We start from the raw sequence: 15,211 nt of genomic DNA on the forward strand, positions 1-15,211 counted from the left end.
GAAACTAATGCTATCCCCCCCCCACCCCAATGTCTCTAAATTGAACAGTTCAGCCTGACTTAATATAGATTGAAAAGCCCATCTTAGAAACTTCCTGCTGTTATGCACCTATTTTAACGCCTGAGTCAGGGTTGCCTTATATACCTAGTTTTCTCTGATAAATTGATGCTATGTAGACTTTGTACACGGGTAGGGAATTAATTCAAGTGGCAATATGTATCCAGCAGCTATTTTTGTGGAAGGATATTTTCGATAGACAATCCTTTGGTGGCTAATCGAATATTTAGGGTACCAATAATTGTATTTATGTAACATTTTTAACTGTGTATTTATCATATTAGTGGTGGGTGTATTTGAAAAAGTTTGAAGCATAAACTTTCAGAAATGAACTTCTTAACCATTAGTAAAGCTCTGCTCAAATATTTCAAGACAAGAAAATCCCTTAGATTATCCTAGCCCTATTATTCAGATTTAAAGCCTATCTTTGTTATGCTTGGTTGGACATGAATTTTCTGGAAGTTCTTTTTTGTCAGAAGACAATTTCCTTGTTTTGTTACAAATATATGCATAAGTGAAGGAATAAAATAAAATGAAATCTCAATTTGATTGAAATTCAATTTTCTTTTGTTGTTTTTTCCCCCAAGTTTTAGAAAATCAGCCCAATTTTGGTCCCTAATAGTGGATGGTAGCCTGGGTCTTATTCTTTTTCCAAAATCTCTTTTTCCTATCTTTTATCTTCTCTCCCAGTTCCTTTTTGTCTCATTGCTAATCTGCACTGGCACATATGTAAAATTACCTCAGTTATTCTTCCATACTTTATATATGAATTATGCAGAAAGGTATGAGATTGAACATAATTTGTCATTCTCCAATTTATAGCACCCTTTAGTTTCCATTTTTTTTCTACCCCAAAAGAACTGCTATAATTACTTTTAAACATGAGGATACTTTCCCCTCTTGCTTTTCATTGTAGTATAACCCCAGTAGTAATTTTGCTGGGTCTAAGTATATATAATTTAATAACTTTTAAAAGTAATTTTTGTTCTTTTTTTGTTGTTTTTCAGTCCTCTTTGTGACCTCATTTAGAATTTTCTCATCAAAGATTCTGGGTTTCCTTCACCAGCTCATTTCATAGATGAGGAAACTGAGGTGAGAAGGGCTAAATGACTTGCCCAGAATCACCCAGCTACTAATTGTCTGGCTCCAGGCCTGGCACTCTATCCACTGAGCCACCTAGCTATCCTTTTAAATGAATAATTTTAAATTAAGAAATTGATCCAAAATAGCTGGACCAGTTCACAGTCCACCAGAAGTACCTCATTGTATCTTTTTATCTTACAGTCTCTCAACAATTGCCATTTTTGATATTTTTCAATATTACCTGTCTGATGAGGGTAAATTGGAATCTCAGAACCACTCTTCTTTAAAATAGGAATAGTAATACCTACTCCATAGGATTGTTGAAGGGGAAAGCATTTATAAACTGTAAAGCACATCTAAATGTGACATTATTACTATCTTTAAAACTTGGAGTTATCTTTTGTTTCCTTATTCCATATCTAGTTACTTGACACACTTTATAATTTTGACAAGAATACTCTTGCATCTACCTTTTTTCCTCTTAAGTCATACTACAAACAGACCATCATTAATTTTGGTAGGGCTTCTAGTGGTTGCTCTCTCTTTATCTAATCTTTTCTTTATAATGAACTTGCAAAAAGCTGCTAATATAATCTTTCTAATGCAATAAGATTATATTTAAGGTCTTCCAAAGTCTAGCTCACAGCTATCTTTCTAGTCTAATCAAAATATTACTTGGCTTATCACATTCTACTCAGACATAAAACTAGGGTTTTTGTACCTGAGACAAGAGTCAAAAAGGTACTTTTAGATTGGGGTATAATGTGAGAAAAAACAAAAACCTTAGGACACTAAGGTAAAATGATGATGGTGGAGAAAATTAAAATAATCTAGTAGCTTCCAGTTCAACTCAATATAATAAGCATTAGTGAAAGTGCCAGACATTGCATTAGGCTGTTCAGATACAGGAATATAATAAGGTCATCCTGCCCTTAAATGGAGATATAAAATTGTGTATGTGTGTATATGCATATACAAATAAAGACACACATATGCATATATGAACTGAACATTTAATTTTATCTCCTCAAATTATCATATATACATACAATTTCAACGGGGGTTCAATAGTAGAGAATTATGATGATGAACTGAATTAAAATAGTGGTCACATGACTAAAGAGATGTGGCCATATCTCCTGAACATGAAAGATGTATAGATAGAAACTATAAGACTTGTCAACTAATTATGTAAAACAGGGGAGAGGAAAGTATAGAGGAATAAACTTTAATTATATATTTCATACCTAAAATAACTATTATTTCCTAAGGCAAATGTTATGAAAGGCATCCCATAATAAGATTCATCTCCCCATTGGAGAAGTTAGATATGGCAAGATATCCTAAAGCTGTCCATTCAAACCCGAGAAATAGCAAGCCCTTTTAAAATTGCCTACATTGAGACAAATTTCCAATCTTTGAAAAATTCCCTGCCCTAGGAAAAATACCTCATTAATCCATTTCTAGACATTATTTTGACTATGTTTCTGTGAAAAACTTCTACACTTGTAGTTTTATGTTTTCATAGATGCTGTCCAATATGAGCTTAAATGCTGAAATTAGAAGATTGAATTTTGTTCTAGAGGTAGTAGAAAAACAGTAAATTTTTTGAACAAGGAAGTGACATGACCAGACTTCAGATTCATTGTTGTGTGAATGTGGATAGGGGTAAAACTTAAAGGAACAGAACAGTTAATTAAGAGACATAAAAGATACACATAGGAGATGATGGAGACCTGAGCTACAGTGGTGACCATGTGAATGAAAATAAGAGGAAGGACACAAAATATGCTGTGGCGATAAAATTGATAAAATCTCATGATATAGGAGTCAAAGATGACTCCTCCCTTATCTTCTTGGATAAATGGGAAAATAGTGGTACCCTAAAGAGAAATTGGAAAAATTAGGAAGTAATGTAAGTTGAAAAGAAAAGCTTTTTCACATCTGAGATACCTATGGGATGTAGAAAAGCCTTGTTACCTGTTGCTAATTCAGGAGTAGAATTCAGAAGAGAAATGAGGTCTAAATATGTCAGTCTTTGAGTCATCTATGTATGATTATTATACTCATGGAAGTTGAATTGAAATAATTAGGAATATAAAGAGAATTGAATAGAGCTCAAGACAGAGTCTGGAGCTACATTCATGTATGGGGGAAGGACAAGGATGATGAGTTGAAATTAAGAGTATAAAGAAAGAATTGAACAATATCCAGGACAAAGCCTGGAGCTACATTCATGTATAGGAGGTGGTGAGATAAGGATAATGATCAAAGCAAAAGAAAATGAAAAAAACATTAGTCAAATTGGTAAGATATAATTATAGCAGAGCAATGTCATCAAAGCTGAAGGAGGTCTGACTACCCAGTAGTATTAAAAAAAGAATAAGGACTAAAAAGAAATCGATAATCACTAAGTCCAATGTCTTAGTAATAAAGTTTATTGGTCACCATAGAGATAACAGCTTCAGTATAGTGATGGAAACAGAAGCCACATTACAAGGGGTTAAGAAATGAGTTGAAAGTAAGAAAATAGAGGCATTAAGTATAGGCATTTTTCTCTCAATGAGTTTGTAGATCAAAGGAATCATAGACAGGGATAGACTGATGCAGTAATAGGGCAAGTGAATATTTTTTAAGGATAATGGGAGATCTGCACATTTTTGTAGGCAGCAAGGAATGAGGCAATGGATAAATGGATAAAAATATATAATCAAAAAGTCAAGGAAATGGGAGATGTTGGGTTCCTGTGTTGAAAAGAGAGATAGTTGTTGACAAAGAGAAGGCCTTCTTCATACTTTATATCTGAACAAAAGAGAAAGAATGGGTGTTGATGATGAGGTAATTTGAAGTATGGAATTGAGTGAGAGTGGGAGCTTATGTTATACAACTTTAATGTTTTCAATGAAGTATGTATTAAGGTTTTTCATTGATGGGGAGAAAGAAGCAAGAGGAATATATAATGTAGGTAGATAAAGGAAAAGGGTTTAGAATATTGTAATTTTCAAGAAATCCACATGGTTTATTTTATTTTTATTAGTATTTACTTCAAAATTGGGTTTAGTTCAAGTTAATGTAACAAACTACAATGGGATAAAACCTTATGCTTGAATTTAATCTGGTCTCTTGGTTAATTAAGGTATTCATTTGGAAAATCTTTTTTATAGTGTAAATCCATTGGTTAATGAACATTTCCCATCTGTGGGGAGGTTGGCATCATTCTTGAAAAGACTGGCATTATTTTAGAAGTTCATTTATTCATTTCCTGTAATGCAAAAATAGGGACATAATACTTTGAATGCCCTATTGGGGCATTTTAGGCTAACCCTTGAGAAAATTTTCTCCAAGGGCAGCTAGGTAAATTTTTTTTTTTTTTTTTGGTCTCTCCAATAGCGCTTCTCTTTTAAAATAAAACTCTAACCTGATTATCAAGCTTTCACATCTTATTATCAAACAGTCTCTTAATTAGTAGCTACAATTTTGATAGAAACTAGTAAAAAGTCAACAAAGCATTGTGATACTAAATGTGGAATTTGGGAAGGCATAACAAGAAGGAAGAAAGGTACTGAGAGAGGATGTAGATAGGTACTAAAGCTTTGAATCCAACTTTGTAATTTCCACTATGGTTCTTTCTACATTATTCAGAATCAAGTCTCATTCATGCCACTTGTAACTCATGTACCAGTACTGTGATTACTTTTAGGCCAGACCTGCTTAGGTTTTCTATAGGGCGTGTATATATGCATAAATATGTATATGTATATATCTCTAATTTACATGTATATGTGTATATATATATATATATGTGTGTGTGTGTGTGTGTGTTTTAAAATCTATAAGAAAAATAAAAAATAAATTATTCAGGCATTTCGCCCATCAAAAATAGGTACTAAAAGCTTTTCATCCAACCAAAAGACACATTAAAATAAAGAATAGAAACCTAATTATTCAAGTTTTTTTTTTTTATAACCCCAGAACTTAGCATAGTATTTGGTGCATAGTAAGTGCTTTATAAATGTTTATTGACTGACTCAAGTCACCCAATCCCACTAAATATCAGTTTTCTCATCTGTAATATAAGAATATTGGACATAATAATACACAAAGTCATTTTCTATTTATAGACCTAAAGTCTCATATCAACTTTAGCACTTGCAACACCAAATTAGTATCTTGATGTTGAATCTGTTATTAAGAAACAGCATATGATTGTAATGGCAAATCACTATTGATTTTATATAATTATGGAATTAGAGAATAATGCCTATGATATTAAGAAGAAATGTAAGCTTTAAAGAGATCACTTCATCATGTTAGATCTGTTATAATTGATTTTTTCCCTCTATTTCCTGCATTATGGAACTTATAAATCAATAGACTTAAATTTGGTTATTTTCTAAAATTTAATGATCAGAAATAATAAAAGGTTATATTTTGATTTTACATCATGTTTTCAATGTTTTTTTTTTAGCTCATTTGGCCCATTTCTTACTCATTATTACTGTGATTTTAAAGATTTATTGAGATAGCTATATCCTTGACCTGGATAAATTGTCACAATTTCCATTAATGTTAATGGACACCGCCTCCTTGTATTCAAAAAAAACAAAGGTTGAATTCCATCTTTATTCCTTATTTTTTTAGAGGTTAAAATCAGTGCTTCCATTATAGTATTTCAAAGATATGTTTTACTTCTGATAAATAAGATTTTAAAAATAATGGGAATAAATCTTCCAAGTTTATCTTGAACTAAGTCGCGAAAAAGTCTACAAAGTCAAGGAATAAGTACAGTTAAGTTAGTTAACAATTTAAAGAATATTTAAGGGTGGGAAAGTTGGTGTAGCTTTGAATCTAAAGGTAATAATAATCCCATAATACTTTTTTTGGTGTAGACAAATAAAACTGGAAAGAATCTTGTTCTGGTTTACCATTTTCATTTTATATATAAGAAAAACAACACAAAGCTACTGGATAAAAAGAATATTTGATTTATTTTGTAATTTAAAATTTCCATTTATAGAAATGCTTTTTTGGGGGTTAATTGAAAGCATGTTTACCAAATTGCTACCTTACTCCTACTGAACAATTAGCTGGAAGAAAAATAAATAGGAGAATGACCTGAATTGCCATAGGAAAACTGAATCTTGTTTTTAATGACCCCCTAAAATAAAAATTTAACTTTTTATTAATAATATTCTTCCATTTATCCTGTGTAGTTAAGAAAAGATAATAGTTACTGAGAGAGCAGGTGCATAGTAGGCATGAATGGGCTATGGAACATAATCAAGCCAGAATGACCCAAAAAAAGGATTGAAAAAGGATATCATTAGAAAGATAGCTATATGATTGAACAAAAAGGTGAACTATTCATTTGGTAAGAGCAAAGGATAACATAAGGACAATCTGTGTATTCTAGTGATAGCCATTCAATGTGATCTATCTTGAGAATTTATGCGTTATGTGGACAGAAAATGAGATGGCGTGAAGGCTTGAGAGCTGCATCCCTGGAGTAAATATTTTTATATGTGAGATCACACGTCACAATCACCACCATCACCACCACTATCATTAATATTTATGCAATGTATCCTGAAGGTCCACATTTTATTTTCAAACTGAAAACTATGTTTTAATCCATCTATTAATACTTAAAATGCACTGAGAATTTTGGGACTCATTCCAATATTATTTATAAGTTTTGGAAAGCACTTTAAGTACTTTAAATATGTTATTTCATTTGATTCTCACAACAGCCCTATTATGGAGGTGCTATAGTTATCTCCATTTTATAGTTCAGGGAATTTTGGAAACAGAGATGTTAAGTGATTTGCTTGGGGCTCAATAGCCATTATAGTATAAATGTAGGAAGTGGAATTTAAACCTATTTCTTCCATGTCTAGTATTTTATCCATTGAACCACATAGAGGCATCAAAGAATTGAATAACCTAGTACTATAATCTCTCATTTGTGTATTTTAAATTATAAAAGCTGAAAATATTTGTTTCTACTAAAAGTAAGATGAAACAGTATGGCATATAGTGGACTGCCTCTGTCAACAACTCATATCAAAACTTTATTTAAATTACTTTTAAGCAATTATTTTTTGTTATTCTGTATTTAACAAACACTAGTAGGAACAGTTCTGTATAAAGAACAGAAAAAGAGGATTGCATATGAAACTGTGAATCTTGACTATAAACAGCATTATGAACAGCTTGTCTCATTTTCACAGCATATAATAAATTCAGTATGTTAATTTCAGAGCTGCCCTTCTTGTTCATTCCTCTTTCTGAATCTCCCTATGTTCTCTATTGCATGTTTTTAAATACTTCATCACTATCATGTGTTTACCTCTGTTCCCCAAGTCCTTTCCCTGAAAAAGAAAACAAAAACCTTCCTTGTATCAAAAGAGGCTTGCCCACCTCCCAAAATAAATCCACATATTTGTTTGGTCTGAAAAAAAAGAATATTTTCATTATGTATCTTGTATTCATTGACTTTCTTCCAGGAGGTGGATAGCATTAAGAAAAATTAATTTTTTTTGAATTTCATTTAAATGAGATTGCCAATTTTAAAAGAAGTACCTTAAATTCCTCCATCCTTAAGCAGTATAATCAAAAGATGATTTTTTTTTTTTTAGGACATGTGGATCATCATTTTTTATATTTGGTAAATATGTTATGTTTTGTAGACTTCCTACCTATATAATTCAGTTATATGATATGAATCTTTATTTAATCTGTATGTATTTACACATTCAATTTAACAAGCATTTATCAAGTTCCAACTCTATAGAGGCATTGTTCCAGATGCTGTGGTGATACAGAGTTAAAAATTAAACAGTCCCTTCCTTCAAGGAGTTTACAATCCACTAAGCAAAAAAATCAAGGATATTATAGAGAGGCAAGGCAAGGGAATAAGCAATTTCATACCATGCATGTACCAGCCACTTTGCTGAATAATTTAAAAATAATATCTCACTTTATTCTCATGACAGTTCTGCAAGGTAGGTGCTGTTAATACTTGCATTTTGGCAGTTGGGGAAAATGAGACAAACGGGGATTAAGTGAAAATAAGTGCAAATCATTTCTTAAAGTCACAAAACTGAAATGTATCAGAGACAAGACTTGAATTCATATCTTTCTACTCCTAGGCTGACTTTCTTTACATTGAGTAATACTATCTTAAAGGAAATAAAAACTAAATTATTCAGAGTTGGGGGAGAGAGGATCAGGGTAGAAAAACTGGAGGATCAGAAGGATATGGCAAATGAGCTAAGTCTTAAAGGAGATAGGGATTACAAGATAGGGATCACAAGAAGTGAGGAGGAAGAACATTCTAAATGTTGGGGACAAGCTGATGTGAAGTCGTAGAGATAGAGAGATGGAAATTCATGCACAGAGAACAACAAATATGATTGTTTGGTTAGAATGGAAAGTTTATGATAAGCATTAAAGCTTGGAAAAGGAGTTCATCTTTTCTGACCCCACAGTCTCCTCATTTGTAAATTTAGGTTATTGGATAGTCTTCTCATTTTTTTCCCTCCAACCCTAACATTCTTTGAATCTATGATGCTAGTATTTTATTTTAAAAATGTACATTTCAGTATATTTGGCTTCTTGAGACCCTTTTATAGTCAGTGCTGTATAGTAAGTATTACTGAACTGACTCAGGAAGAAGTGAGCAATCAGGATTGACCCCAGGTCTTTTGAATGAGAGTCTTGGTTCTTTTTTTTTTCCAGTATATTATGTTGCTTCTCTCAGGGGAATACTACTGATCAGGGGAAAGAAGGATTAAAAAAAAAAAAAACTGGAATAGGTGAAATTTGTCTTCACAGTTTTGCCTGCTGCCAGAGCTGTATTTCTTTAAAAGAATGGAAAAATAGAAATGGTCCAAAGTATCCCTGGAAGGTAAGTACCTAGCTCCTAACTCGGCCCTTCTCTTGGTGAAAAAACTCATAGCCTATCACTTAGGTACTGACTTCAATTTCCCATCACTTCTCCCTTTCAGTAGGAAAATATTCTCTTCTTTTTCACATTTCTAAAACATCTTGTATAGATCCTTCTTCTGTCTCATCATAACTAAAATTATACTTATTTGTGTAAATATAGCTCCTCAGTGGAATGTCAGCATTGAGAGCATCTTTGTAGCAAAAATCATTTTTCTTTTGTCTTTTATATTTAATACCTTGCACACAGTCTTGCACATAGTGGGCTCATTACAAATGTTTGTGGAATTGAATCAGCAGCACTATTGAGTCTCCTGTTATTGCTTGGGGAAATGAGAAGTATTTCTTTGTAACTCTAATCTCTCTCTCTATATATATATTTTTTTTTCTCAAAATTGTGTCACTGAAAATTTGAAGACTATTTAAATTATACAAAAATATAGTCTTTATGATTCTTGAAGTTAGTGTGCATCTACAAAATAATGTAAGCAGAGAAAACAAGTCTGAATCTTTAATGAACTTGGCTTTGTTTAAAATCATAATTAATTTTATTTCAAAATGTTCTCTAACCTGTCTTATAAATCATAGTGTGAATATTAATAAAATTAGATGAACAATTTTCTCCTAATTTGATTCCCCATGGGGAAAATGATTGTCTATATTCAAACAATAACTAGTATTTTCAATGAGCGCCATATGTATAGTTCAGTAATGGACAGCCTGCTGTCTCAGGTCTGCCAAAAATTAAAGTACTATTCAATCCCCTAGGAACCAGATGGAGGTGGACAGTTAATTTCACAAATACCAGTCAACTACTGATAGTGATGACTTTAGTCGTTGTTGCCCTGGGCTATGATTAAATTGGCATCAAAAAGATGGAAGGCTTTTTGGTATTCCATTCCTAAACTGAGCCATTGAAACCCAAAAGAATGTCATTTTTTTTCTTTCCTCTGTATTGGTATTATGACAAATGTAAAGCTAGAGATACTGTATTTGTTTCTCTGTAAGGCATCACAGTATACAGTTAAAATGCAACGTTCTTGGCTGTTTTGAAAGTTGGCACTATATTTGGTAGAAATATTAATAAGGATGGTTTTTGCTGCATGTTTACTCTGTTGGCAATGTTAATTCTGGAGAGAATAGAATGAAATAAGACAATTTTCAAAAATCTGAGATGGAGTAGTTAGCTAGACTGAGACTATGAAATATTTTAAATGTATATTTTATTAGCTTAGGTTAGAACCATTTGATCTTTATTTATTTATTTTTTCTTTTCATTGTTGTTGTTAAATAGGCTCCCTTAAGTGTCATCTTCTATTTTCTTCAGCTAGGTTCAACAGATTGATCCTGGATAAGCTAAATTTCTGCATCTCTGTGCTGCTATTCTGTAGAGGGTGAAATAGTATACTTTTCCAAAGTTCCACCCTCTACACTATTCATTACCATATATTTGAATGTTCTAATGAAATGAGTAATATCCATTAGAATATCTATAATAAGATATTGAAGTCATGGAACATAAAGAAAATCCCAAAAGTCCACATGCAAATTTTTCTTTGATTTATTGGATCTGTGATGCTATTAATATAGGTTCTCTCTCCAGCTCTGTAAATAACAACCTACTTGGGCCCTCTAATTCTATCTGATGCTTGTCTTTTCATCCTGTATATCCCCACTGGTAGTCCACTTGGTGTATTCAGAGGGCTCTGGTGGAGGTGGAAGTTGTTTGCCATTACATTCATAGCAATGAAACACTGAATTTTCTGTTATCCCCCAATTTTACTACATAACTAGCCTAATCTCTAGTCTAATTACTTTTTTTCAGTCACATTGGCCTGATGTCACTTTTTTAAACAAAGATTTCTAACATAATTATTTATTGATAATGCATTGTATTTTGCTTATACCTATCATGAACTATCCATAGTCTTTTAGGTCTTTTCCACTTTAATTCTTGATATATGGCATTATTGAAAAATATTGGGTTAAAAAGATGAGACTTTGATTCTGGGAGAAATGAGAGATTATTGCAAATATTGCACACTTTTCCAAAGGCAATCCACTCCATTTTCCTCCTCCTATGAAATTCCATGCCAAACTCATTGCCTTTGCATAATCTTTGTCCAAAATGCTTGTACTCAGAGCTTGGTTCTGTGATATATTGTCCATTCAGTAGAATATGATTGAACATCAGACTTCTTCCACTTCATCCACTTAGTTTGTCTTTTATGGATAGTTAGGTTGAATTCTTTTGAGCAATTGAGGAATTTAATTATGTCTTTGCAATGTTTCTGACCTTCATAAAAGCAATGCAATGATGTCATCCAGAAACAGAAGCATTATTATCTATAGGAAATCCTTGTTCCATTTAAACTTTTAATTGTTCTTTTTTTATGACTGTAGCAAGTAATTTTAGTAAGTGTATATCTTCCTGTTTCATGCCTCAGTTGTAATTAATAGTTAGAGTGTCAAAGGACAGTATAATTTCTGTTACAGATTTCAAGGAGTCCTGTAAAATTTTGATATGAACATGAGAGATATTTTGTTGTTCTTTAGGACACTGCTTAGCTTGGTTGAATAAATGTGTTTTTATAGTAAACAGCATAGGATCTTCTATTTGGTATGTGATATGATAGCGTAATTTTGTTAATATTAGTCACCTAAGTAACACATTATAAAATGCTTACTTATTTGATGATAAGAATTTACACTGACACATAAATTAAATATAAATTATATTATTTTGTTGCCATTTGTTACTTTTAAAGTTATAGTTACAAAATATCATTCCTTTTCAAGTTCCTGATTATCATAAATATTATCATCATACCATCATTATTCTTCTCCATCCACAGGACTTGATCTGATTGTTTTGCTTTTTTTTTTTTGGTCTTTATTCTTCATATTGAGACAGTTTCCAAGTGCAACTGATTCTTCTATCTCAGGCTGTCTTGGATTTATTTTTGCTTTTATTTTAGATTTTGCTTTGCTTTTGTATTACCACAGCTATCCTTGCAATTTGAACTCTCAGTGCATCATGGTTATATTATTTTTAACAATCACCTCGATGACTCTCATTTCTTCTCCTGAAATGATTTTTTTCATGTTGCCTTCTAATCACCTACCTTTCTACTTCCATCTCATCATTTCTTGGCCAAAGAACCTACATAATCTTTCACAATCATTCCCACTATCATAGCAATGTGTATTACTTAACCTGACATTCATTGTCATCTGTAAAACTTATTTTTTCCCCTTATATATCCCTAACTTTATCTTATAGCTACTAATTCAGTTATTTTGATCCAGTCAAATAAATGTTTGTCCAAATGTTCGACTTACCCATTTTTACCTCAAAGCTTTTTTAGTCCCTACCATATGTCCACAAAAAGACCTTCTTTGTTCCTTCTTTTACTTTCTATTCTTTACCTCTTTTCTTTGATAATATGAAATTCTAAGCCAAACTTTTCTTAAGTAAACTAAAGAATTTAGCTCTAGTCACCTAAGTACAAAGGCATACCTTTTGTTAAATAAATGAGCATTTGCATATGTTTATTAAGCCACCAAAATGTAAAGCTTCTCTTTCCTTTATTCTTATTGTAGACTTTTAATCTTTGATTCATTGTGCTTATACTTATGTATTTCTTCTTTACTCTCTATTCCTCATGGAATTAAAACTTTTAAGATACCTCATTCCCTCTTCTAAATGGTTTCTATGTTATTTTCTTAGAGCTATTATTCTTTCCCTACTTTTTCTGTTTTGCTTTCCTGTTAAAAGTATCAATTCCTGGGGGAAATGGATTCCAGGATATAGAGATAATGGAAGTATTGCCCTCTGGTAGAAATTTTCCTTTGTCCTTGATGGTTCATTTCTATGACTCTGCCTTCTCCATAATCTTTTCCCCCCATTTGCCATGAAATGTCTTTGTCCATTCCCTCCTCCTTCTGGATATCAGTTGTTCCTAGGAATTCTAATTTCTCTTCTGAGAACAGGATACTGTCCTGGGAAATATTGTTCTCTTCTCAGGCATCTCTGTACAATCCAATGCTAATTATAAGGTTCCTATCTCCCATTATAGAATCTTTTTTTTCCTATAGGAATTGTTCTTTACTGGGACCTGCTCCCACCTGTGAAAAAGGATTTCTTCCATTCTTTTCTATATTTTAATTCCTCTCTTTGCTGTCTTACTCATTCTGCTGGTGCTTCTTTTCCTCCTGAGAGGTTACAGGAGTTATTATTATTATTTTTTTTATAGTTCATCTCTGAAACATCTTTTAATGTATTCCTCCAGCATTTGTGTAATTATTAATGTCTCTATTGTTTTATTGCTTGTTCTATTTCGTTGCAATTGTTCTGTTGCCATTTCAAATGCAAGTGAATTTTCTCTAAATATAACCTAACTTATTTGAGCAATATGCTTGTATGTATAAACACAGATATATAATATTTTAACAACTGTATTTCTTTTTATTATTATAATTTTAGTATAATTGATTTTCTTTGTAGTTGTATGTATTTTTTTAGTTTTCATTTGAACTATATCTTTATCCAGACTGCCAAAAGTATCAATGACACAAAAATGTTTAAAACTCTAGATTCCAAGTCAAAGGGAAAAACAATATAGAAAATATGTGTGTATATATATGTATTTATATCTATATTTATATCACAGATAGAAAGTTGGTCTTAGAATCAGAAGATCTACTAGTAGACATACTAGTTGAGCAACTTTGGTGGAGTCACTTAATCTGTCAATTTCCCAGACAATGCTAAAACTGTAAATCATGGAAGAAAGAAAGGATCAGCATTGGTTGAGGATAAATCCTCTCACTGTGAATTCCCTCATGATCCAAAGATAGGGGTGTGTGTGTGTGTGTGTGTGTGTGTGTGTGGTGTGTGTGTGTGTGTGTATGTGCACATGTGTTCTTTTTTTGAAAAATTTTTTTTTTTTTTTTTTGAAATCATACCAAAAGGATATATTTAATCTTATTCTCAACCCAGGTAAATCATTTCCTATGAAAATATGTTTACTACTTTTAGTTTATTATTCACAAGGTACTCTACTTTTGAATAGCAAAATAGAATGTTTCATTCCATGATTCATACTGTGACAGATCAAAGGGCTGTTCCCGAATATTGAAATTTACATAAGGGAGTTGCTCCATGAGAGCTATCAATCACAGTGACAGCCAAAGGGATGATTGTCCAAGTGATTTGTAGAAATGATGTAAATGATCTGAATTTTTTCTTCTCAGATGTTGGTAGTAATACTCATTTATATAAATTGAGAGCAGAGCAGAATTGAAAACTTGTCTTTTACTTCTTAAATATCTTTTTCTGGGAAGCAGTGCTTATAGTAGTTTTTTCCCCTTCAACTTTGTAGTATTTGTAAAAATGTTTGTGTTTTTCTTTACAAAGCAAAGATAATACATTACATGTGTATATGATGATTTTCTAGTTTTTTTCTAAATGTACAAATGGAAGATATGGTACTCAAAATTATGTGAATTATTAATATTCTTTGTACAAATGTACAGAAATGTCATTTATTCCTTGTGTTACTAAAATAACAGGCTTAAGGTTTTTAAAATTTTTATTTTTTTGTTGTTGTTCAATTTGTATATAAATTAATTCTCCCTTAGTCTTGGAAGAAACATGCTTTGCTACCTACAACTTCACTCCCAGTTTATGGAACAATTAATAAAGGGTACAGTTACTATTACTTAAACTGATTTAATACCTAAATGTGTTTCCCTTTACACTAAATGTTTTTACTCTAAAAGCATGCCTTGTAGTGTATAGAGCAATGGAAGTATTTGGAATTCTTAGGTTTGGCATTCAAAAGGACCTTGGGGGTCATCTGGTTGAATCTCCTTGTTTTATAGATGTTTCATTGATGGATTGATGGCCTTAGTGGTAAAAAATGATACTCTCACAGTTATGAAGCAACTTGGTAGCTGCTTTGTACCAGAGTCAAGATTCAAATTCAGATGTGTTGTCTTCTGTGTCAACCTTCTCTACCATTTGTTTTAAAACTTTCTTTGCTTAGCCTATCAACATATTTTGGATTTTGACTCCTTTTTCATTGGTATATTCAGTGTTATGTTTGAATTTAACATGTTT

At 31.9% G+C, this 15,211-nt stretch overlaps 1 protein-coding gene across 4 annotated transcripts in view; it reads left to right on the forward strand.

Moving 5' to 3' along the window:
• Nucleotides 1–15,211, forward strand: part of KCNT2 (potassium sodium-activated channel subfamily T member 2) — a 583,045-nt gene that overhangs the window by 1,073 nt on the left and 566,761 nt on the right. The gene's annotated exons all lie outside the window — the stretch shown is intronic.

The sequence above is a fragment of the Antechinus flavipes genome, chromosome 4 (genome assembly GCF_016432865.1).
Source record: "Antechinus flavipes isolate AdamAnt ecotype Samford, QLD, Australia chromosome 4, AdamAnt_v2, whole genome shotgun sequence".
Lineage (NCBI taxonomy): Eukaryota > Metazoa > Chordata > Mammalia > Dasyuromorphia > Dasyuridae > Antechinus > Antechinus flavipes.